The 25,475-nt window shown below is 40.5% G+C and overlaps 1 protein-coding gene across 6 annotated transcripts in view; it reads left to right on the forward strand.

Annotated features, from left to right (window-relative positions):
* The first annotated feature begins 22,144 nt into the window (after positions 1 to 22,144).
* The window catches only part of ZNF385B (zinc finger protein 385B), a 393,631-nt gene continuing 390,300 nt past the window's right edge, over positions 22,145 to 25,475 (forward strand). For 3 of the 6 annotated variants that reach the window (XM_025887583.2, XM_073881836.1, XM_073881835.1), the window contains exon 1: positions 22,412 to 22,547. The gene's annotated coding sequence lies outside the window, so the exon portion shown is untranslated. Of the gene's footprint in view, positions 22,548 to 25,475 lie in introns of all 6 variants that reach the window. The other 3 variants (XM_073881832.1, XM_073881833.1, XM_073881855.1) reach the window with 2 other exon arrangements.

The following is a 25,475-nucleotide window of genomic DNA, read 5'->3' on the forward strand; positions in this document are numbered from 1 at the left end:
ATGCTGCCGAAGGGGCACAGAGCCAGGGCCCAGAGGGTACCTCCTGCTGTTGCTTGATGATGGCATCTCCAAAGGCAGGTCGTCTGAACTGGATGAACCCTCTCCCTGATACTGAATTCTGTTGCTAGCTCCTTTCCCCAGCTTCAGCCTTATGTCTGCTCCCAGTGTCAGGAGGGAGGTTAGATTGTGATTCCTAAATTGTAAACTGGAGTGTGTTTATAGTCAATGGAGATCCTAGAGCTGGAACCCAAGTTTTGGGTTTTAGGAGCATATTTATATTTAATGAATCTAAATACAAAGAATTTTTAGTTTTTTGAAGAAGAAAGGATTTTTTTTTCCTAAGCAGATATTCTGAATCCCAACTCTGTGGAGCCATCCATGGATGGGCTTCATGGGGTTAAGAAACCCCTTGAAACCGAATGCATATGCATTTTCTTGAGGCAGATTCCACATCTTTCATCAAATTCTCTGAGGGATGTGTAATTGATGAAAGGTTGAGAATCACTGTCTCAGAGGCAGTTACAAAGCTCTCCTTTTTTGTTTTGTCTAGAATTTTGACTTGTCTTTTAGTGTGTATGGGTGAGTGTGTGTTTGGTTTTTCAATTTTTTGAGACCAGATAGTTTCATTGGTGTTGCTCTATAGGGTTGTTTTCCTACTTGGTGAGCCAGTTTGGGGTTGTAAGATCTCTGGAGGGTCAATTCTTAGCTACGGTTGGTTTAGGTCTTGTAGAAAGTTGTGCCATTGAAGTTCAATGGTGATTTTCTGTCAAGATAATGTCAGGCTGAGAAAGGACGTTGAGGAGAAAAGAAGAAGAGGGGGAAATTAGGTAGTGAGGATGCACCATCACTTTTGTACTTTTTCTTCAACATGCTTGAGGTAATTAATTGCCTTCTTATTGTCTGTTAAGATTACCACCCCCATGCATCTTCCCTTGAAGAAGTGTGTACATCAGATGGTATCCCAAGAGCAAGGAGTGAGGGTTGAAAGTTACAATGATGACTCCAGGCCTGGGAAACGGAGCTTTACCCTCCCATACTGCTGGCATTGACGACAGCATCGTTACTTCATTCTCCAAGCACCGTATCCTTTCCTGGAGTTCATCTTCTCTTCTTTAAAAGGAGTGACTTCTCACTAACCCGTTCTCTGATCTCACACCACAATGGCCTTCTTACTGTTTTTAGACACACTAGGCACTTTCCTGCCACAGGGGCTTTTGCATTTGCTAGAATAGCTTTGTCTAGAATGCTTTTCCCCATATAGCAGCACAACTCACCCTATCACATCCTTTGGATCACTTTGCAGAAGTCATTGTCTCAGGGGGCTCTTCCCTAGTCACCCTAAGATACTGACCTCCCTCTATATGTCATACCCTTCCTCCCTGCTTTAGTTCTTCTCTTTAGCACACACTTCTATCTTCCCTATTCTACGTTTGATGTATTCACGTGTCATCTAGTGGAGTTTTGGCTCCTGAAGATTGTAAGCTCCATGAGGGCAGGAATGTTTCTCTGTTCCAGTCAGTACTAAAATTATAGAACAGTGCCTGGTTATTTACAGATACTCACTAAATATCCTTTGAATGAATACTCTTAAGAGATTTGGGGATAAAGCTTGCTAATGAAAAAACGTATTGTGTGACCTTTCAATCCAGTGATTTCCTGATCAAGGCGGCCAAACTAGTAAGGCAAACTGATTTGAGTGGTCCAATAGCTTCTATGTTTACATCTATCAAAACGTTTGTCATCCCTATACCATAATCTATAAATTGGCTGTTGTCCTTGGCAGGTTAAGTTCTGCAGGGGGATGACTTTAACTCAGAGTTGAAGTGTGGAGCATATAGACATGTTCAATAAATGTAGAGAAAAATGAGGGAGTGAAAGAAAATACAAAAACACTGAGACCAGCCATTGAGGCAGATGTACATATCCAATCACAGGATAAAGAATCTCTTTGTGATCATGTGGAGCACGTCCCCATTTATTTTGATTTAACAAATCCCCTAGAGAGTTAGTTGCTAGCAAGATAAGGAAGAAGCTCTGGTGTCTGAAGAAATCTCTGGAAACAAAATTAGGCAGGGTATATTAGCCATGTTGGATCAGGCATAGACTGAAATGCCCAGGATGCAGAATGGGGGCAGGCGCCATTATAGGAGTCAGAGAGGTGGAAGATGAAAGTTCAGGTGATTTGGTGAGTGTAGACCATCTTGGAGCAGAGTTCTGAGCTATAATAAGAGTTGTAAGAAAAACAGTGGGGGTGACTACAGGTTTGTTTTATGACAGCTCCAGATTTCTACAGTGGCTCCAACCTTTTACATAGGGGTTTGGATATTCCATCTTTTTCACCCACACAGTGGTCTTTCAATGCCAGTCAAAACCACTGAGACCTTGGGGCGGCCTGGGTGGCTCAGTCGTTAAGCGTCTGCCTTCGGCTCAGGTCATGGTCCCAGGGTCCTGGGATCGAGCCCCGCATCGGGCTCCCTGCTCCATGGGAAGCCTGCTTCTCCCTCTCCCCCTCCCCCTGCTTGTGTTCCCTCTTTTGCTGTGTCTCTCTCTGTCAAATAAATAAATAAAATCTTAAAAAACAAAACAAAACACTGAGACCTGATAGGGTACGGCTGGTAGATTCACTCACACCAGTGTATTCTGTGGCCTCATGCATCTTCTACTTCAGCCTTACAATCGGGCTTTCAAAACTGATTTTATTTAATAGTACACTCATTATAAAAAAACACCCATGATTATTAGCACATTCACTTTCCCCTACTCTCTTCAGCATTATTATTTATCTTTGCAAATGGCATTTCCTTCAGAAAATATGAAGCTATCACTTCCCTTCTATACTTGTTGTCACTTGTGTTTAAAAACCTCACACGTTTTACCCTGCTATCTTGGGAAAGAAAATATCTACCATACACAAAAGCCCCCTGATCAAGATTTAGAAATCAAAAGGTGGGTATATCAATCAAGAAGTTTCTGGCCCAATATAGAAGGGTGTTTTTTTGTTTTTTTCCCTTCATTGTCTTCTTCTAAGCTTTCTCTTTTCATTAAATCACAGTGCCAGGCAAAGTCAGGGCATGCTGTGCCTGTCATTGTGGTTTATAGATCAAATGAAAGCCAGTATTAATCATCTTGCTTGATTCTGGAACCTATTAATTTTCCAAGAACAGTACCCCAATGACACAAGTCCTTCATTCTGTGATCTGATGCAGTGCCTTTCCGCCTCTCAGAGTGAACCTCAGAAAATGTAAGTTACATAAAACCATTTGAAAGTAAACCTTTATCTTTTCACTGGTCAAGTAGATGAAAGTTCCATTTAACAAATCTATACTTTGCTTCTGTTTTCCTCAGGGCTCTTTAAAATATAGTTGGTATTCTGGGTCTATACCTACTAACTAGAGATAAACTTGAGTTTCTTGTCCCCTTATTATCAAGGACTTTATAGAGGATGGACTATGATCTTCTCTCAGATCTGGGGTCCTCAGTTTTTTCAGTAATGATGGTATTTTTTTAAAGTTCTCCCAAGTCTTGAAGTTATGGAAAGAAGGTGATGCTGAGAATAAAGTCCTCACAATATCAAAGTTCCTAGGAGAAACTCTGTATATAGTAGACCCTAAATAAATATTCTTCAGTGAATCAGTGGCATTGAGGATGAGGCATCCTCTCCATCCTCACCCTGTCCCCAGTGAGTAGAGGATGGTAAAGGAGCCGCGGTATGCTACCCAGTGAGGCCTCAATATGCCTTCATTGGAACCATTATGTAGCTAGATCAATACTGAATCCTTTTATTAAAGCTTATTTCTGGACAGCACATTGTCAGTGTATTCTCTGGTAAGGCATTTGCTCCCTTTGATCTGACTCTAAATAATGTCATTAAATTAAACATTGAACGGTGTAGCTCCAGAAAGTATGAGTCAAATGTTTGTTCATTACAAGGTTAGTACAAGTCTTAAGTTACAAGAAGAATTAAGTCAGAACTGGGCAAACAGGGGAGAGGTTTTCAACTAAGGGTTTTAACCTAAGGGCAATTCTGTATGCATACGATATCATAAAAAGTTCTTTATGGAATGAAGGTCCGTTTATCCTCCAGAGTTATCTATGCAAAAAAACAAATATGTAGCTTTGGCTGTACTGCAACTGTATTGTCTTGTTGAGGTAACCAAGTAGTAGAAGAATAGAGTTAATCTAATAATGAATCTGTTTTTCATTTCAGCTTTTCTCTGCCTCTTCATTTACTGTTATGTTTAATGCTAGGTTCTGTTTTTAGCCTTGAGGGGGGGAAAAGTTTAGAAGATACTTGTAACATCTGTAGCAATGGACAGAAGAATGGATAATAATAGGAAATGTCTACATAGCATCTGGTATAAACACAGATGTGTGTTTTCTTTAAAAATAAAAATCCTGCACTCTAAAAAGGGAAGATTTACAACACTCTACAAAAAGTCAAGAACCCATTCTTGAGTGGCTCTTAATTAACAAGAGGCAATCCTTGTTCATTGCCAACTTATTTATAGAACTCCCCTGGTGGGCACTGCTTATTTTGCCTACAAATTCTGAATGCAGAAGTCAGGATGCTCTCCCGAATCAACGGCATTACTGAACAAATTGTTTTATGTCAGGTATTACATTTGTACCTGGCATAGTATGTACCTGATATAGTAAACCTGGAATAAGGATATTCTATGTTTCCTCTAAAACCTCATCATGGAGTCTGAAAACTTCAAAGAAAAAGGCCTAAAGTATAATTGATAAGGTAGACTAGGCATACTTGATAAAGTTATATAAATTTAATTCTTAACTACACAATAATCTCTACATCATAAGAGAAGTCTATCTGCAAAACCAACAAACCACTCTTAGGGAAGGTTGTCTTTTTTTTTTTTTCTTTTTTAGCATTTATACAGTTAGCACCAATAACAAATTTACCAAACCTACTTAATTTACTATTAAATTCACATTTTTTAAAAAGATTTTATTTATTTATTTGACAGTGAGAGAGGGAACACAAGCAGGGGGAGTGGGAGAGGGAGAAGCAGGCTTCCCGCGGAGCAGGGAGCCCGATGTGGGGCTCGATCCCAGGACCCTGGGACCATGACCTGAGCCGAAGGCAGACGCTTAACGACTGAGCCACCCAGGCGCCAAATTCATGTTTTTAATAGGCAACCCACACTTCTCAAATTCCAAGGGGTCTGTAGTGTCTCTTAACAGAATAAAAGTTTCTGAGGATAAGTCCACTGAGAGATCACCAACAGGTTAAATTATTCCAGAGATAAAAGAGTAGATACAGTTGTAAATATTGGTATGTTGAGATCATCCCAAGGGCAATCTGGAGGACTTCCACGGGCTACTCTCTTTGAAAGTCACATTATGTTGAAATATCTGATAAACATGGAAAACAATTAGAAAGACTTATGAAATGCCTTCTGTTATGAACGTTCATAAGCTTCACACACAAAAGGAAAGGACAAGACCAGTCTCGTATGGGTAGAATATACGCTTAGGAAGATGTCTCTGTTTTTACCCTCCAAAATTTCTCTCATTGCAGTGAATCCATTTGGCGTGGCCAAAATAAATTTAATATCATTTTAAAAGCCTCCTGGTTTTCCTGTGAATGATAAATTACAAAATTAAAGAGCACATTCTGGTTATTCAGGTATATTAGCCTTAGTTAAGAGCCATATCCTTTGTACTATTTACTTTTGGCACTCTCCCCTGTAACAGATAATGGACATAATTGCAGGTTCATGTTTTGCCCGTACCCTATAGGTGTAGTTCCTTTGCTCACATGGGAGCACATGAAATCCAGTGGTACATGGAATCTCATTGAAGTCAGAAGATATTTGACAACAGTAGAAATTGGGCACTCAGTCTCTAACCTTCTAGCCTACCACTTTTTGTTATCTCTGTGTTCTAATTCTTTGATTCTTTTCTAGGTTGTTCTTCATTTGGCAGGTACCTCCTAACTATATGCTCATTTGATGTATTCAGGACTGACCTGTAAAACTGACCTTATCTTGGTTCTTGGATTGTCTTGTTTTGCTTTCACTGAAAAAGAAAAAGAAAGATACAAAAAAAAAAAAAACCAAATCAGAACAAAAACAAACACAACTTGCCTCCATAGATAGAATCCATTTATCTTGTTTCTTCAAAGATTTACTTTTCATTGTTTTAAGAACTTTTGACAAATGAGCATTAGAGGAAAAGTGCTGACCATTTCAACTTTATTAGTCCAAATGTTATTTTCTCAATTTCAAAACTTAAAAAGCTTATCTGGAAAAGAAATGATGCAAGGCGGTTGTTACAGAATAATTACAGATTTACTCTTAGAGGAAAGCATAACTGCCTATGTACTACATTAAGTGAATATACACTCCTTCTACATCATATAGTTAAAATGAGCCATACACTTTCTGAAAATCACAGTACGAGATTCACTTGTGTCTACAGGCTCACCCTGGTGTTGCTCTGCCGGACTGGGATTGATAGAATAAGAAGGGGCAACAGGATCTCTATATTGTTGCTGCAGAGAGTTGCTCCAAGTTGAGTAAGCTGAATGGAGATTTGGAAGTTGGGACAACTTCTAAATTGATGGCAGAGTATAAATATCTGGGAAGCTGCCACCAGAATTCCCAGCCTTGCAAGTAGTTACAAGAAATGGGGAAAGTTCTTTTAAACAAAGATTGCTGCCCGGCTGTAAATCTGGGAAAGACAAGGCAACAAAGTATGAGCCTATCAAAGAGTGGCTAGAGCCAGACCTTGAGGAGTTATCACCATGTGTGCAGGACAGAAAGGGTGGTTGTTCTTGTACTGGGCTTTTCAGCGGGCTGCCCAGACCCTTTTGGGGCTCAATTTACCATGGTTTAGAGCAGTGGCTTTCAAACATGTTGCGTGACTCTACAGTAAAAAATATAGTTTATATTACAGCCCAGCACTCCCCTACACATATAAAACCATAGAAGTAACTGAAATACAAGTTTAGTAAACTGACACCTATTTCCTATTTTCAGTATATGCCATGCAGGCACTCTCTTTCACACTTTATGAACTATTCTATTCTATTCTATTCTATATAGCTAGTAAATAAATCTATAAGGAAATTATCCACAAATTACAGTTAAAATTGAAGGTCTGTATTTTAGAAATCTATATTGTATGAATATAGATAACATATATCGTTTCTATTTACATGAATGTTAATCATAACTTGCCAGTGGTCTGAGACCACAGTTTGAAAACCAGTAAGAAGTTACAGTAAATCCTTCCACAGTAGGGAAAGCTGTCAAGGGAGGGAGCTCCTCTGCTTTCACCTGCCCAAGGGGTGTCTGCTGCTTTGCCTGTTTTCTCAACACGGGTGTGCATAGTTTGAACAGTTAATCTACGCTTATTACCCTGAGTATTCTGACATTTTCTCTTTGGTTCATTTTGTATTCTCAGCTTGAATGAAAACTAGAACAACAGGGGCCATGACTGCTTGGCTCATGTATCTCCTTTCACAGCTCCTCCCAGGATCTAGCACAGTGCGTCCATTCCACTGGATGGCTGATAGATGCTGCTGAGTGTTAACACAATTAGGTGACAGTGCAGAGGCAGTATCATTTGATTAGCTGCATGGAATTGTATATGCAGATGTTTTTTTCCTAAGGGAAGAATTTTAGTCTGTAAAACTTGTTGAACTAAAGTTTCAAATTTAAAAGTATAGACTTTGTCTGTGACACTCTCTACCATTCCATCCTTCTCTTGTTTATTTATTCATGCCTCAAATATGCACTGAGTGGTTACTATTTGTTAGACATTCCTTTAGGTGCTGGGTGTACACAGTTCATACCCTCAAAAAATGTTAGTTGTAAGACAGGTAACAGGTGATTCTCAAAATTGTGGTTTATTAAAAATTGATAGTTGAATTGTCTAATTTTGATTTGGCTGGTGCAGATTTCTTGTGTTTATTTGTTTTCCTCAAGGTCATTAATGATATAATCCAAAATAATACCTGAGTAAAAAAAAAAAAAACTTACCTTACCAAAAATGCACTCAGTAGCATGCCATTTACTCCCTGTTCATGGCAACCTTTGGACCTCAAGCGTGTAGAATTAGATTAATCATAATCCTGGGTTCATGAAAACTTTCATGTTGGTCTACTTGAGGTGCATCCGTCTATCTACTTACCTACCTACCTACCCTATGTAAACTGATCTATAGATTTAATATAGTGCCAAATATAACAACATATTATACATTTGTTATAATTAAGGCAGCATTTATTTTATTTTATTTTATTTTAGTGATGATCATAAGTACCATTTTGTATTTATTCAGTCAAAGGACATATGAAAGATGCCAGAAGATATATTACATATGGGTCTGGATCTCAGAAGAGACAAAGACTAAGTTTTATATTAATAGTGTAGTATAAAATGGTTACAGACCAGAAAGGAAATGATTATTCACTAAATGGTGCCAAGAAAATTAACAAGCAAATTTGAGAAATTTAGATACTCTCCCATTATTTCCACCAAAAATAATTTTCAGGTGGATAAAGTGTTTTAGAAATACATGTTCATGGGGCACCCAGGTGGCTCAGTCATTAAGCGTCTGTCTTCAGCTCAGGTCATGATCCCAGGGTCCTGGGATCAGGCCCTCGTTGGGCTTCCTGCTAAATGGGAAGCCTGCTTCTCCCACTGCTCTGCTCTTTCTCTCTCTCCCTCTCTGTCAAATAAATAAATAAAATCTTTTAAAAAAAGAAATACATATTCATGGATATTCTTTAGGTATTAGAATGGAAAAGGACTACAAATAAAAGTCACAATAAAGAATAAAACTGTAAAGTCACACTTTAGAAGCTCCATGAAGTTGGAGTCACAAAAATCATCACTTCCATGTTGTAGAATGTGATAGGTAACATCAAAAAGAAAAGAAAAAACTGGGGGAAATATTTGAACACAGATATGATGATAAAGGGCTTAGTGTCTTCAACATATATGTGAGACTGGTAAATCAATATGACAAAACTAATATTCTGTCTATGGGGATGGGAGGAAGAACACCTCAGCAAAGGTTCTACTTCAAATAAGAAAAAACATGTGATGATTTTTTGCCTGTCCTAAATCACTTTTTCCCTTCCACTGATGATTGTTCCGCATGTCCTCCATTTGGAAAATGCTTCTCTTCAAATTCATGTAGTTCTTTGGAGGCTCTCAGCCAGATTACATTGGCTGCTGCCTACTTGGGGTGGCCATGTGATCCAGACCTGGCCCTTGGGAGACCTGCCATGGAGCCAAAACAATGTAAGGCAGCCTTTCAAAGTGTCAGTGGTCGGGGTTATTACTTTTTCATTGGCCGGAGGAACAAAACAGAGAACCCAAACCAGACTTGTGCAACTTGAAGTGTATGTCTGAGGGGATATGTTAGATCACTGGGGAAAGACAATTGAATCAACTGAGCTAGGAAATAATGTAGATCACGAGCATCAATCACAGATGGACTAAGAACTTAAATATCAAAAGCTAAACTTGAAAACTTTCAGAAGAAAATATAGGTGAAATTCTTTCTAACCTCAAAGCAGAGAAGAATTTCTTACACGAGATACAGAGTGCTAATCATAAAGGAGAAGATTGATAAACTTGACTACTCTAAAATTAAGAACTTGTGCTCATCAAGTCATCTTTAAAAAAAGATAGAAGACAACCTAAGGACTGGGAGGTGCGGCACACACAACTGACAGGGATCAGAATCAAAATTACATGAAGTATTCTTGCAAATTAAAAATGATAAGCACCCCTCTTTCCTTCTATACTCACAAACTTACCCCTGCTTTCGCAATGTCCACAAACTCTGATTCCTTTATTCATCCAACAACGAACTAGATATCGTCTGAGCAAATTGTTCATTTCTATCTCTATGCCATTTCCTCCAGCTGGAATATGGCCAGTACCCGCTGAACTATTGACATCCTAAACACTTCCCTGAGTAAAGCCCGTCACTCCCAAGAACCTTCTTTGATGACTCCGACCGATCATTGCTTCTTCGTTCAGAATTCATGGAGTCCATTCATATTTGCTTACTATATTTACATATTCCTTTTTGAATTCTGATTTTTTAGATATCCTATCTACCCTGTTACATTTTAACTTTTCCTAAATTTAAGAACTCTTGTATTCCAGGCGCCTGGGTGGCTCAGTTGGTTAAGTGACTGCCTTCGGCACAGGTCATGATCCCGGAGTCCCGGGATCGAGTCCCACATCGGGCTCCCTGTTCAGCAGGGAGTCTGCTTCTCCCTCTGGCCCTCCCCCCTCTCATGTGCTCTCTCTCTCTCATTCTCATTCTCTCAAATAAATAAATAAATAAAATCTTAAAAAAAAGAAAAAGAACTCTTGTATTCCATTCTACTTTCATGGTTCTTCCTTCTGCCTGGCTTTTCCATCCCCCAGCTTAGCACAGTGTTGTGCCTGTCATGGGCACCCAGCAAGTGGCTGACTGACTGCAAACATTGGGATTTTATTCAGTTTCATCATGAGCACTTCAAAAAAGTAGGACAAAATTAAGGTGGATTTATTCAAGGAAATAGAAAGAAAAAGACAGCAGTTCACACTAAATAAATGCCTAACAGAGATCTTAGGCCAGTTATAGAGACATATGGAAGAGATTTAAAAATATCCATTTACGAAGAAATTGTGAAGGAGGAAGAAAGCAATGTAAACAAGCCAAATTAAGGAAAAATTACATATTGGAGAAAGACAATAAGCGGCGCGTTTCAGAAAACATTTCAAATGGCAGTAAAAAGTTCAAATGGGATGGCAACAAATAAAAGCAAATGACTGAACTAATTAGGACTATAAGCAAGAGATTGTTTAGAAGATAAAAACCCTTATGTGTTTATATCTCTTACTTTAGAAAAAGCGGGCAGAAAGCTACCTTTATCAGACAACAAATTTCCTGGGACAACAGATGTAGGCAGTTAAAAATTACCTGCAAACAAATTAGATGAGGCAGAAATTCTAGATAGTCTATGTTCACGATTTTTATAAGAAAGAAAAAAAGTGATGAAGCATTGATTTAGACATTTTTAGATGATACAAGGATCATAAGGTTTCAGCAGGATTAGAATATAACTAGGTAGGAATTAATCCATTGATTAAAGGTTATATAGGTTGAGATATCAACAGTGAATTTAGTTTGGGCATTTAAGATGCTCCTATTTCATTGATTACTCAAAAATACTTGAATGAAGGCGGTTATTTGTAAATTGGAACTTTACTAAAATATGACCTTCTAGTAGTGAAATAGGATAAAAGGGAAGTCCATCTGCTCTTCAGCTTAGAGCTGCTCGGGTACTGGGGTACCAAAAAATCCTAATTATAAAGCTCAGTCATGTCTAAGGTTCTTCTGTGACAGGAATCCTGAGGATAACATTTCAGTACAATGAGGCACCATCTTGCGCATTCAGGTGCCCACAGTCAGCAAGCATTTTGTGTTGAAAGCTAGACAGCAAGTGTTAATGGGCAGTAATCCCATGCCTAGAGCTGCATGAAGTGCTGTCAGATTAGGTCAGAGAAAGACAAATGTTTTTTGACATTCTGCATTCTGTATGCATGAAGTTGATTAATATAGATGCATCCAGTCATTCCTTTAGTCAGCCATGGAAAGCACCAGGGGTATAGTTAGAAGCATGGAAGCTCTGGAATCTGAAACTATGAGATCAAGTCCAGTCTCTGTCATGTATTTGCCAGGTGACCTTGTGTAACTCATTCTTCCTGAGCCTTCTCTGATAAATGGGAATGGGAGTTTGGGTTTGTGGCAGGATATCTCCTTTACAGGCTTATTGTGAGAATAACTTTTTTTCCCCTTTTTTTCTTTAAATTTTTTATTGTTATGTTAATCACCATATATTACATCATTAGTTTTTGATGTAGTGTTCCATGATTCATTGTTTGTGTATAACACCCAGTGCTCCACGCAGAACGTGCCCTCTTTAATACCCATCACCAGGCTAACCCATCCCCCCACCCCCCTCCCCTCTAGAATCCTCAGTTTGTTTTTCAGAGTCCATTGTCTTGTGAGAATAACTTTTGAGCATACACATGAAACGCTTTTGTAATCATTAATATCCTCTAAAATGAGAAAAGCCAAAGAGGATGAGAACTGAGAAGGCTTGACATTTGGGATCCAATAGATCACTGTTTCTTTTTTTTAAAGATTTTATTTATTTATTTGACACAGAGAAAGAGAGAGCATGAGCAGGAACACAAACAGGGGGAGTGGGAGAGGGAGAAGCAGGCTTCCCGTGGAGCAGGGAGCCCGATGCGGGGCTCGATCCCAGGACCCTGGGATCATGACCTGAGCCCAAGGCAGACGCTTAACGACTGAGCCACCCAGGCGCCCCTAGATCACTGATTTTATTAGAAGTGGAAGTTTGATTGAGGAGAGGATGGGAAAATTCAAGCAACAACTGGAGGCAGTTTTTTCTAAGAAGTTTTTTGTGTATTTGACTCCCTAATTAGATTAGGCTTTTAATCAGAGACTGCATTTTATTTTATTTTTTTAATATCTAAAGCCCCACAACAGAGCTACATATCAGGTTATCCTTAAGTGAAGAGTCACTTAAAATTTTAGTTAAATAAATGTTGATGACAAAAGAAAGGATGAAAGAAGACAACAGCTTTAGGTGAAGCAAAATCAAAGGAAGTTTTTCCATTTGGGTTTTTTTTTTTTCCCATTGTTGGGCATTTAGTTTGCTACCAATTATTTCTTATTCAAACTATAATGTAATGAATATCTTTGGATATACTGCTTTGTTTAGATGTGTTGATGTGTCTCTGGGATAATGTGGGATTTTTGTGTTGAAGGATATGCATACGAATAAGGTACCTTTCTGAGAGGTTGTATCAATTTACAGTCCCATCAATAGTGCATGAGAGCATGCCCGATTGTTTAATAGTCTCATATAACATATAACTATGTCCTTAGTATGATGAGGAAAATAAAAAGCAAACTCTTTGTTTTCTTGGGCTTTTAAATCATGAAAACGTAACGTATGTGAAAGAAATGGATGGTAAATACCACAAAATACTAGTGAAGATATAACCAAGTATATTTTATGTGATTGTATAGTGTGCTTGAAATGTATCAATCAAAACTTTTGTAAATCAATTTATATGGATGGGTTATACATTTCCTTTAGTCTTTTCACGCATCAATTTATTTTGTTCAGTTGTGATCATGCTATATATATCAGTTATTTTCTCCTTTCCTCTTTATGTTGCAATCAATAATTTCCCATGTTCCTTCCTACAAAGTCCTAACAAACATTATTAAAAATAACTACATAATATTCCTTTAACGGGATGTGTTTAACTGTTCTTAGATTGTCTTCAGTTTTTCTTATCATTAATATCACTTATCACTTTTCTTTGGCCCATTTTTTTCTCTACATTTAGCATTATTTCCATAACATATAACCCTATATTGAAATTACTGAGTCAATAGGAATAATCATTTTAAGAGCTTGGTAAATATGGCAAAATACTGCTTGTAGGAAAAGTTGCACCAAAGAATAAGATAACCATTTCACCATACCTTTGCCACAGTGTGTTATATAACTTCAAAAAAATCTGCTAATTTGATGTTATTGCATGCTGTTTTAAATAAATGTTTTTAATTTTTAGTGAGCATGAACACTGCATATATCTATCCTTTGACTACACAAGATTGTCCTTGAAACTAATCCTTCCACCTTGGCTATTGTTGGATAATTCTTTGTAGGGGGGAATGTCCTATATGTTGTCCCTATATACTAGATGCCTGCAACATCCCCAACTTGTAACAACCAAAAATGTCTCCAGACACTGCTAATTATCTGACTGGGGACAAAATCAGACCTTCTGAAGAATCTTATTTTTAGCAAATCAATTTTCTTTCTTTTTTTTAAAAGATTTATTTATTTATTTGAGCGGGAGAGAAAATCTCAAGCAGACTGCCCTGAGCATGGAACCCTACCCGGGGCTTGATCTCAGGCCCCTGAGATCAGGACCTCAGCTGAAACCAAAAGTTAGACATTTAACCAATTGAGCCACCAAAGCACCCCTAACAAATAAATTTTCAACAATATAGTAAACTACCTTTTTAGTCGATCTGTTTTGAAATTTCAGATGTTTGTGTCTAAAGTAAGATACATCGATTAAGTGCAAAAAAACTACAAGTGAAGACAGACTAAAAAGTGAAACTTTTTAAAGGTTCAAAAGCTAACAGAGGCTCATTGAAGTCAGTCTGGAAAGTTTCATGATATTGCCAAAGCTGAACAGATAGGGAAACAGAAGCTCAGGGAATTTAATTCAACTGCCCAAGTTTACTTTCTGAGTAGCTGGGACGAGAATTCAAGTTTCCATGCCCCAGGCTTTAGGTCTTTTCATAATCCCACACTATAGCTCAGGCCATTCTGCTCTCCATTGTAATTCAGCTGGGTCCATCTCCTTTAACCAACCTTTTTCAGAAAACCTGCCTGAGCTATAATAATTTCAACCTCTCCGCTAGAATATGCCTCCTTGATTAGCATGGAATGCTTCAGCTAATGTTTCATGTTTAAATGATTGTCACATTTACACTTCAGGGTTGATCCCAATAGTTTGAAAACTCCTGGAAGGTAGTTGGGTCAAGGGCTCTGATGATAAAGGGTACTCAAAAAAGAGTATTAAATAGGGCAACCTCAACAGGATCTTGGATTATTTTGTTAGGATTATGATGGCCCCTTATAAGAAAGAGATGAGCTTTGACTAGAGTAAGGAAGTAGAAAATGTGGACCAAAACTATTATCAAATTGAGTAGGTTATTAGTAAATTATCTTTAATGAGAGATAGGAAAAAGTACTGATGAGTTAGAAAATGAGGGGAGGAGTAGGGACCCGAGAGACGAACTAAAAATGTTAACTTACTAAAGGGAGAACAACAGGGGGTTAGCACTGGAGTGGAAATGGATGCAGTAACCATTGCTGGGTCTAGAGTCGAATCATTTTGTTTCTATGGATTGTAGAACTCCATGTTGTTCGCCATTGTATCTCTGCGGCCTAATACAGACTTGTACATCAAACACATAATATTTGGTGAAGAAATGACTGGGTGACTGGATGAACCTGGCTTCCTGAAAAATCACTTCCTTTGCTGCAGCAGAGGCAGGGCCTGGCCTTTACACAGAGGCATTCAGGCTTGCAAGGAATGGCAACAACTGGTTCAGTTCAGTCTTAGGCACTGCAGGTGGGGGGTGAATGCTAACAAACACCAAGAACCAGTCTTTGGCTTTAAGAATCAGACGATCTTGTTGAAAAGATGGGATATGAGAGAGTTACCATTTGTAAGGTGTTGTTTAGAGAGGTCCAGATGGTTGTCCAAAATAGGATAGTGCAAGGTCAAAGACTACAACATATTTGGAATTTGTCAAGAAATTGGAGTCTTTCCTCCTCAACCCTCTCAACTCCTTTCCCTCAACCCTGCCTTAAGTTGACTAAGCTGGAGAACGGCTTCACAAGCTATGTTGATAGAAGTTGCAGCAAGTGAAAAACAGAGAATTAGCAACCATGTACTCTGCAAACAGATTTTGAGCTGTTCTTTGTAAGGTACTACATATTAGGTATTATAAGGAACTAAGGAACAAGTAGGATATGATTTTGAGTCTGGGTGGAACTTACAGTCAAGGCAATCCTTTTGATTAACCACATAAAGCAGCACATAAGGAACTTTTTAAAGGTAAAATAAACTTGAGTTGGAATTTTGGCCCTGCCAATTTGTGACCTTGGGCATATCACAAACTTACCGATTCTCACTTTCCCCCCTCTGTAAAATGGGATTAATTATTTCTCCCTCCTAGGATTCTATGACAATAGCTATAGTGTTAGCTATTCAGACACTGACGCTTTTTAAAAATTATTCAACACACCGAGTTCAACATTAGTAATTTCTCTGAAATTATGACATATGTTAAAAGGAAAAACATTTTTAAAGCTATAACTTTAAATCGAAAGGTTCTCATCATTTGGGAGCTTCCCTAGTTACCAGGCAGTTGTGAGGTAAGTGCTCAAGGGAGAGAACTGAAGAACTGAGCCTCAGGAGTAAATCAACGTTTGCGAAAGGAGTATTATATCTTCAGATTGAGAAAAAGTGAAAGGAAATCAAGATTGCAAATGCAGTTCAAAGAAGATTAATTTTTATACCTATCTCCGAACAAAGAGCCAAACAGGGGAATATGTGCTAACCAGGGTAATCACCTTGCAATCTAATCAGGAAAGGATTTGGGGAGATTGTGAAGTTGGCGTAACCATTGCTTTGGGGCCCAAGGTGGTGCTGGATTAAGTTTCAAAGGGACAGAGACAAAAGAAGAGGCATAGTTATTACTGCAAAACCAGGGTTAGGGTCTAGAAGGAATACGTTTATAATATCGATCACCTCTGGACACAAAAGATATTATTGCCTTGCAAGGGGGCACAATGTACAGCAAAGCACCAATTCTACTAGATCTTGACAACATAAATTTTTATGAGGGAAGGGTGAAAGCAAGCAGATCCTGGTCACACTCGGGAAAAATACTTTAATAATTAATTTTCAAATATCAAGATAAAAAAATCATAATGTGTTCAATGCAAAAGGGGAAGACATATTAGTTAGCAAGGAATTTAAATGCATGACCCTTCTCTGCCGAGAGTTTTCAAATAAAATAAGAAGATAAAAGGAAACAACTCAATCTCCAGTTAAAAAATAATTGCAGGCCAAGAGGGCAATTCTTTTTCACAGAATACTAGTGATTCACATAGCCATAATCCCCTAAGACAGGGAGAAAAAAAGACTAGCACAGCTCCTTGAGTAAGCCTGAGATTAAGCAATGGGTTTTATATCTCTTCTCCTTCCAAAAGGAGATACTCCAGTTAGATTAAGAGATATGGTCAGGTTAGGTTGGGTTAGGTTAGGTTAGGTTTAAAAATGAGACAAATGTAAATCACAAATTAATAGCTCAGAAATCACCTGACGATTTCCATTTAAGACAAACTTCTTACACTTTTTTTATATTGATTTTTTTTGGATATAAATGTCTAGGTCCAATTGGGAATTTCTACATAAAGCCAACTCATTGGCTTTAAAGATCTATCTGTTCCATTATTTTTTCATCAAACATGAGAAAATGATATGAACAATGGAATATCATGCAGCCATCAAAAAACGAAATCTTGCCATTTGCAACAACGTGGATAGAACTAGAGGGTATTATGCTGAGCGAAATAAGTCAATCAGAGAAAAACAAGTATCATATGATCTCACTGATATGAGGAATTCTTAATCTCAGGAAACAAACTGAGGATTGCTGGAGTGGTGGGGGGTGGGAGGGATGGGGTGGCTGGGGGGTGGGCATTGGGGAGGGTATGTGCTATGGTGAGCGCTGTGAATTGTGTAAGACTGATGAATCACAGACCTGTACCTCTGAAACAAATAATACATTATATGTTAAAAAAAAAAAGAAGATAGTGGGAAGGGCAAAATGAAGAGGGGGAAATATGAGGTGGAGATGAACAATGAGAGCCTATGGACTCTGAGAAATAAACTGAGGGTTTTAGAGGGGAGGGGGGTGGGTGGATGGGTTAGCCTGGTGATGGGTATTAAGGAGGGCACGTATTGAATGGAGCACTGGGTGTTATACACAAACAATGAATCATGGAACACTAAATCAAAAACTAATAATGTAATATATGTTGACTAACATAATAAAATAAAACTAAAAAAAAAAAGACAATGATATGAAAATCACCTGATCAAAAAAGCCCTCAACATTTGTGTTTCAGCTGTTACCCATCGTGAGTAGGTGGACATTCTTAAAATAATTATTATCATGACTTTGAAGAAATATACATTCTTTTGCTGAACCCGAGTTGGCACTTTTAAGAACAAATTTCATTACAACATGGATGGACCCAGAGGGTATTATGCTAAGTGAAATAAATCTGAGAAAGATGAATACCATATGATTTCACTTATATGTGGAATCTAAAAAACAAAACAAATGAACAAACAAAACAAATGAAAAAACGAACAAAAAGGAGAAACAAATCTGTAAATACAGAGAACAAACTGATGGTTGCAGAGGGGAGGGAAGCAGGGGAATGGGCAAAATGGGTGAAGGGGAGAGGGAGATACAGGCTTCCAGTTATGGAATGATTAAGTGACAGGGATGAAATGTACAGAACGGAGAACATAGTCCATGGTGTTGTAATAGCACTGTATGGTGGCTACACTTGCGGTGAGCATAGCATAATGTATAGAGTTGTCAAATCACTATGTAGTATACCTGAAACTAAATGCAACGTTTGTCAACAATACTTCAATGAAAAAAAAAAAGAAGAAAGCAAAGAATACGGTGTCCTTCCCACAAGTAGGGCACAATGACACAATGAGATATAATGAGTTTAAAAAAAAGAACAAATGTCAACAAAAACAACTAGTCCATTAATTTCTCATAGTATGTGGAAGTTGAAATAAAAGATTTCCTGGTATTTGTAATATTCAGGTATGCATGGAAACAACTGTAATTTAGTAGCCTCTTAAAACAAGGTTTACTGTCTTTTATCTAGTTCTAAGTTGTTCTGAAAGTCCCAGATACAATTTTTGTTGTTGTTGTATTTCTAAGACACTTTAGATCTTATTGCCCAATATGGAGATAAAACTCCTATTTATTTCCCAAATAGTTGTTGAAGTAAATTGCGATGGACATTTGTCAGATATTGTACAGTTTGCAAAAATATTTTCCTGTTTGCTTTGCCCCTCAGGATAACCTATGAAGACAGGATATTTCTTTTCCCATACTACAGACGAGGACATTGAAGTTTAGAGGGAATGGGGCTCAAGCCCTGTTGCTCCAACACTAGAACTTGTGCTTTCCACATTACATGATACTGGAGCCATCTGAAAGAGTTTATAAGGAAAGATTCATAGTGGAGATTATTTAAAAACTACACAGGCGTTAAAGGATATTCGGAGGGAGGGCGCGTGGGTGGCTCAGTTGGTTAAGCGACTGCCTTCGGCTCAGGTCATGATCCTGGAGTCCCGGGATCGAGTCCCACATCGGGCTCCCTGCTCAGCGGGGGGTCTGCTGCTCCCTCTGACTCTCTTTCCTCTCATACTCTGTCTCTCATTCTCTTTCTCTCTCAAATAAATAAATAAAATCTTTATTAAAAAAAAGGATATTCGGAGGGAAAGTTTGCAGGATACCTAGTAAGCAATGGCGGAAGAGCAAAATACGAGCAAGACAATGAGCAGGCATTGGTACCTGCATTCCCATACGGTTTCCAAAGTGTTGCCTATAACATTGCCTTCCAAGCATCGCAGTGACCCATTGAGACAAGGCTGACATATTTGTCCTGTCTCACAGATGAAGAGACTGAGGTCTCCAGGCTGAAAGGTGACAGCTGAAATCAGAATTTGAGTTTTCTATTCTAGTTCAGTTTCCTTCCACTGCAAGAAAGGGTTTCAAAATATGGCCCTCAGCCCTGCCCAGAGTGTTCCTGATGGCTGCAAAGCAATCTAAAATAGCTCTAGGGCCTTGTTTTATAACATCTTGTTGTGGAAATTCTTACCCATTTCTTAATGAGTAAAATGAAGTGATTTATGAAATCTTCCAATTGGTTGATGTTGTTCTTATCCCCAAGTTCTTTATCCAGTGGGTAGGCTGATTCTGTGGACATAGTTTAGTTTAGTTTAGTTTTCATTTTTTTTAAAAGTAATCTCTACACCCACCATGGGATTTGAACTCCTGACCCTGAGATCAAGAGTCACATGTTCTACTGACTGAGTCAGCCAGGTGCCCCATATGTGCACATAGTTAAAAGGAGTTTGTCTGCTCAAGTTCATCAATATTTAGGAACCAAAGCACCACACACTTCGTAAACACACCTAGTAGGAAAAAGCCTTAAATAAATATTTCTGCTACATTCTGCCTCACTGTTTAGGGACCTCTTCTTGCTGCGCATCCCTCTGTGTTGCTGCTAACCTGACAGTCTTCCCAGTGCTCCTCGCCTACAGCTAAGAGTTCTCTGAGTTGGTTTACACCGTCATTGCCAGGAATGAGTAATGATGGTTCTAGGAAAATGATGGTGCAAGAGTTTGAGGACAGGAGGACCCCCTATATCAGATACCACTGGAAAGGCACCGGCTATGCCAATGTATCCAATAAGTGCACATCTGCAGTCAGAAAATCTAGAGAGAAGCTGTTGTTTCTATATATTGAAATTTTGTGTGTTTTTAGTTTAATGTTGTTTCCATATTGCAGTATATTTAGAAGGGAGGCACTGTAATCCTTCCAGTGCTTGAGCCTCCGGAGACTTGAATCCTATCTTGGCTAAGGACACAAGGCACAGTTCTTAGTGGTGTCACAGGTAAAAAATGGGGAGTTGTCTGCATGTATCTTATGCTTCTTTCAGCTGTAGTTAGGAAATGTAGCCCTCAAATTAGTCTCCACCGTAAGTCTCTGCTATAGGTGATTAAAAATAGACAGGGAAGAGAGGATATAGTTGCAGTTTGCAGGACATAAAAAATGCACATGCTGCTAAATTGTGCAAGCCACAGAGAACACTTCTCACAGGTGTTCCACTCGGCAGAGGTTACTCATTTGCCTCCAAGTGCAATCCAAGGTGTTGACGTGGGCGCCTGTCCCTTTCCCCTTTACCTTAGATAGCTAGAGATACCAATACTTATCTGAGCTCAGTAGCAACCACACTGTTCCCAATTCTGAAGTGCAGAGCACTGGAACTGGGTGTTTTTCTCAAGGAAGGCTTTTGCCTCTGGAATTTCCTGCCTGTCCCAGTCTGCCAGAACCCCACCTTACTGACCGTCAGGGACTCATGAAAGACTTGTTTTCAGTATAAGTTTCACTGATGGGAGGAGACCTTAAGGCCATAATTTTGTAAAAGATAACAAGCAATTATCATAGCTCATGATATGTGGGTTCTAAGGATTTAAGTTTGGCGCTTGCTTTCTGTATATAGCAGTTTCAAATAGGGAACAGTTTTAAGAATAAACATACCAATAAGTAAGTGTCTGTCCTTAGTCATGAGTCAGTGAGAATGCATACCTGGATATGAAGTTATTTAGAATTCTCAATATATAAAAACTATCTGTCAGATTGATGCTCCTTCTCCTGCTGGTAGCTCAGGTGTGCTGGTCCTTGCAATAACCCTAAATTCCAAGGTGGGTAATAAACACAACCTGCTCCTTTAGAAAGCTCTAGAAAGCCCCTTGCGTGTGCTTGTCAAATCTCAAACCCACCCTGGAGAGCAGCACCGGCTTTGGCTGGACGCTAAGATATTTACTCTGGACGATTATGCCAAGACATTAACAGCTGCGGGCTTAATTATTGATGGAGTTAGTGTCAATCATCTGAGAAGAAAACCAAAGAATAATATTTTAAAATCACTTGTTAAAAAAAAAAATCTCTGCTCAGCTCTCTTGTCATTTATTACTCCTGAACTTCTCCAGCTAAAGAAGTAATCTCAGGAAACTGCTCTTCTAAAATTATTTTTCCTTGCCCCTTAAATGTTTTCTTTCCAAGCGCTCTCCCTTTCAGAACCCAGCACCTTGGCTGTTTGCACTACTTTCAGCAGATGCCCCACATCGGGGTAACCGATGACATGTTTTAGTCTTGAAAACTTAAACACGGAAAGAAATCCAGAGGAGCAGAAGCCCCCCATCCGCAAGCCTTTCTGATCCGCCGCGCGGCTGCGATGCTTTCCGCGCTGCGGGCCTTCCCGGCTCCGCCAAAAATGCCCAGGCTGCTCAGTGTGGTCTTTGAGCCGAGAGCTGGTCAAAGAGGAAAAACAAATAGTTGGTCTGACGATCTCCAAGAAGAGAGTTTCACTCTGGCTTGACTAATATTTGACAGATCCGCCCCACCACGCCGCCTGGCATCCGGGTTTCGGGACCTCGGCCGTTGCCAAGAATTCTTGCAGGGGCTGGAGCCCCGAGGCCCAGGACATCGCGGAGCCCCGGTCGGGACGGAGCCTCCTCTCCCTCGCAGTGCGCGCACGCCTGGAAAGGCGGGATTTATAGGCGGCGATGCTGCGGGAGACTCTGCAGTGGCAACGGGCCCCCGAACGGTCCCGCCTCATTCGCCCTAGTGTGTGTGCCTCGCAAGTCCCTGCCTGGTAAACCGTCACCAGCTTCGGCGCGCGGCAGTGGCGTCGACGGGTCCAAACCCCGGGGTCGTGAGCCGGGCCAGAGGGCCGGGTGCGCCCCGCGGGCTCCAGGCACACGCCCCTCACCTGGGCCAGGCAGGGCGCGCAGGCGCTCAGCGCTGGGGCCGCAGCCGGGAACCTCAGCCCGGCGCCCGCCAGAGTTGGACAGTTTCGGGGCCGCGCGGGGCCGAGCTGTCGCCGGCGCCGCCGCCGCCGCCGCCCGGGGCTGCAATAGATAGCGGGAGAGCGTCTGCGCGGAGCCCCAGCGCAGCCCCGGAGGGACCGCCGCAGCCGCCGGAGCGCGAGCAACAGCTTCCCGGCTGGAGGAGCCACTGCCCCACGCGCCAGCGGCCGGCGCGCCGAGGTAAGCTCCGGGCGCCCAGCCCAGCCCAGCCCGGCGCCCCTGGGACCCGCGCCGCCTTCCCGCCCCAGCCCGCCCGCCTCCTCCGGGCGCGAGCCGGCCCGGGGGCGCGCCGCCCGAGGGAATGGCCGGGAGCCCCCTCCCACTGGAGTTTGCACTTTGTCCCGCGGTCCCACTTGTAGAGGAGGATGCCGAGCCGCCGCTTGCCGGGGCTGTGGCGTGAGGCTCCTGTGAGCCCCTGGAGTTAGGAGTAGGTCGTGGAAGCCAAAGGAGTGAAGGAGTCCCCAGTGTGGGCTCCGGGGCTCCGATTCCCGAGGACGGAGGGGAGGATGGAGAAGGGAAGAGGACAAGGAGAGTGCTCCTCTGTGGTTAGCCGCAGGGCCCCCGTCACCTGGGCTGGGAAGTTTGGGGCTGGGCTTCTCTCTCATTACAGGGAAATGGGTAGTTTGGGGAGATGTGGGAGGAAGATAGGAGTCGAAACTTGGGGTTCTGAGAGAGTTCTGCAGCTGAAAGAAGGGGAAATGGGGGCGGTGAGGCGGAAAGAAGGTCCCCAAAGTTTGCACTTACTGGGAGCCTGGGGTGGGGGGCGGGGGCGCTGGGTGAAGGTGTCAGTGCGAGATGGGAGGACACTGTGGGACTGCGGAAGGGACAAGGCGAAGGGGAGGGGGAGGACCATCTGCTTCGCCACTGTTATTTGCGGGGGCCCGTGGGGAAAGAAGGGAGAACTGGCAGGACGATGCTTCCCCAAATGTTTCCCCAGGCTCTGGAGGACAAACAGTCTTTATGGTGAACCTGGACGGGGGAGTGTTGTAGTCCTTCAAGGAAAATAAATTGCCATCAAGCCCTTGGCCCCCATGATACAAAATAAACACAGTTCTGGAATGCTCTCAGAAGTTCTTGGGTTAGGGAACGTCATCTTCATTTTATTTTCACACAGAGATGTGGTTTGCATTTCTCTCTGGTTTTGCTTTGCTCAGGAGCATCACACCAGGGTGAATGCAAACTTTGTTAAGATGTAGCAAACAATGCTCAAATAGAAGAAATAAAACATTCGTGTTAGGTAGGGTCCAGCCTCAAGCTTGGAGACTGGCAGCTTCAGAACAATGCATGCAGCCGTAGAAAGTGCATTTATCAAATTAAAAAGAAGGCTTTTCATAAAGTCAATAAGATACATCTCAGGTAAAGTTAAAGGTTTTGGCTTGAAAGCACTCCCTTAAATATTTCAGGATCCTATTTCACCGGTTTTCATAGTCCTTTCATCTTATTTTGATGCCATCTGTGCATTGAGTATGTGCTGCCCCTTCCCTGTAATAGATAAATGCCCTTAGAATGCAAATGCTGCATTGGAATTCTCTTGTTACTTGAGGCTCTTAAGGTGGGGGAAAAAATGTTTATTTACTCAAAAGTGTTGGTTGTAGTTCAGATTCTCTATCCCCATAAATCAAATATTTGTGGATTTATAATTCACACTGCTACTCATTTCCAAAAGTGATTTGAGGAAGCTTGGAATGAAAACCACAAATCAAATAGCTATTCTTGTAGATCTCCTTGACCTCTCTTGGATGCATTTGTAGTAAAATGCTTTTGAGAAGGTGAATTCTCTTAACAAAGGAAAAATTACTGCCCTCCCTGGAATGTTTTGCAGCATAATTCCTTATGTACGTCATTTGCATTATATTATTTTACATTACGTAAGTAAGCGTGTCTTTATAAAAGTTTAACCACTAAGCAGCATCTATATGAAAGAAAAGTACGTCGATATTTTATAGCATTTTACCAAATATACGGATTCACAGGGCAAAAAGAGAACAGTGAACTTAATGTATCCTTCTTGAACTGAGGCAGAAAGGAAACCAAGGGAGGTGTCTCTTCTGCCATCAAACCAGAGAAGGAACTGTCATTAGTACTTGTCACCCAAACATGGCCAATTAGACCTGTCAGCAGTTAGAGGATAACTTTACCAAGTGTTAACTATTATATGAGGATTTATAAAGGTCTATCAGGTGTTCTCAGCGCTCTTTTCCTCAGGTTAATGACCTAGCTCAGCGAGGAAAAAAAAAATGCGGGTAAACAAACACACCTCCAAAAGGTGAAATGTCTGTGGAGAATAATGCTGTGTGGAGCATTATTCTTCCACCATGGAAGAGAGAAAGAGTCTTAAATCCCTCAACTGCCTCCTTGTTACTTTAGATTTTTTTTCCTCCAGCTGAATTTGAAGATAGCATTGCATGATTTTTAATAGCAACAATTTATATTAAAAAATATGAACAATTAGTTTACTTCTCACAGGAGTAATTGCTTCATTTATGAAAATCTTTGCTCACAGAAGTGAAGGGCAAAATTGGCTTTCTGCTGTTCCTATAAGATCCTGTGTCTTCCAGGATCTAAAGGACAATGAACATGTTTGTCCCAGTTTCCCACTGCTTTTTACTTCTGGGTTTTTATTGTAACACCCCCCCCCCCCCAGTCCCCCGTCTCTTTTTTGCCATCTCCCCCAGTCCTGTCTCTTCCTGTGTGTCTCAATATCGCCTTTTCATCTTACCTTTGCTTTTTCATTTTTTTTCTGCAGTTTTCTCTTGATCCTCTTTGCTTTATAGATCTCCTTTTTGCAGGTTACTTTTTAGTCAGTGATGTTCTTCTGTTAGTGCTAGATTATCTTCCCAAAGTGGTATTCCCATCTCTGTTTTCCCTCCTAAGTTTTATATTGACAATTTGAATCATCTGCAAGATCCCTCTATATTCTTCTCAAGTGCCTTAAACAGGTTTAAACTTTAATCCACATCTTTCTTCTTACATGAAAAGAGGTGGTTCTGTCAATTTCTGTTTTCTCTCAGTCACCCAGGACCTTCCCAATATCACTGCTTCCCAAATATAATTCACAGATAAGTCCCATGGACTCCATCTCTACCTGATGTCTCATGATACCTGCTT

Source organism: Callorhinus ursinus, unplaced genomic scaffold (assembly GCF_003265705.2).
Source record: "Callorhinus ursinus isolate GAN/ISIS: 27379988/994484 unplaced genomic scaffold, GSC_fseal_2.0 scaffold2, whole genome shotgun sequence".
Lineage (NCBI taxonomy): Eukaryota > Metazoa > Chordata > Mammalia > Carnivora > Otariidae > Callorhinus > Callorhinus ursinus.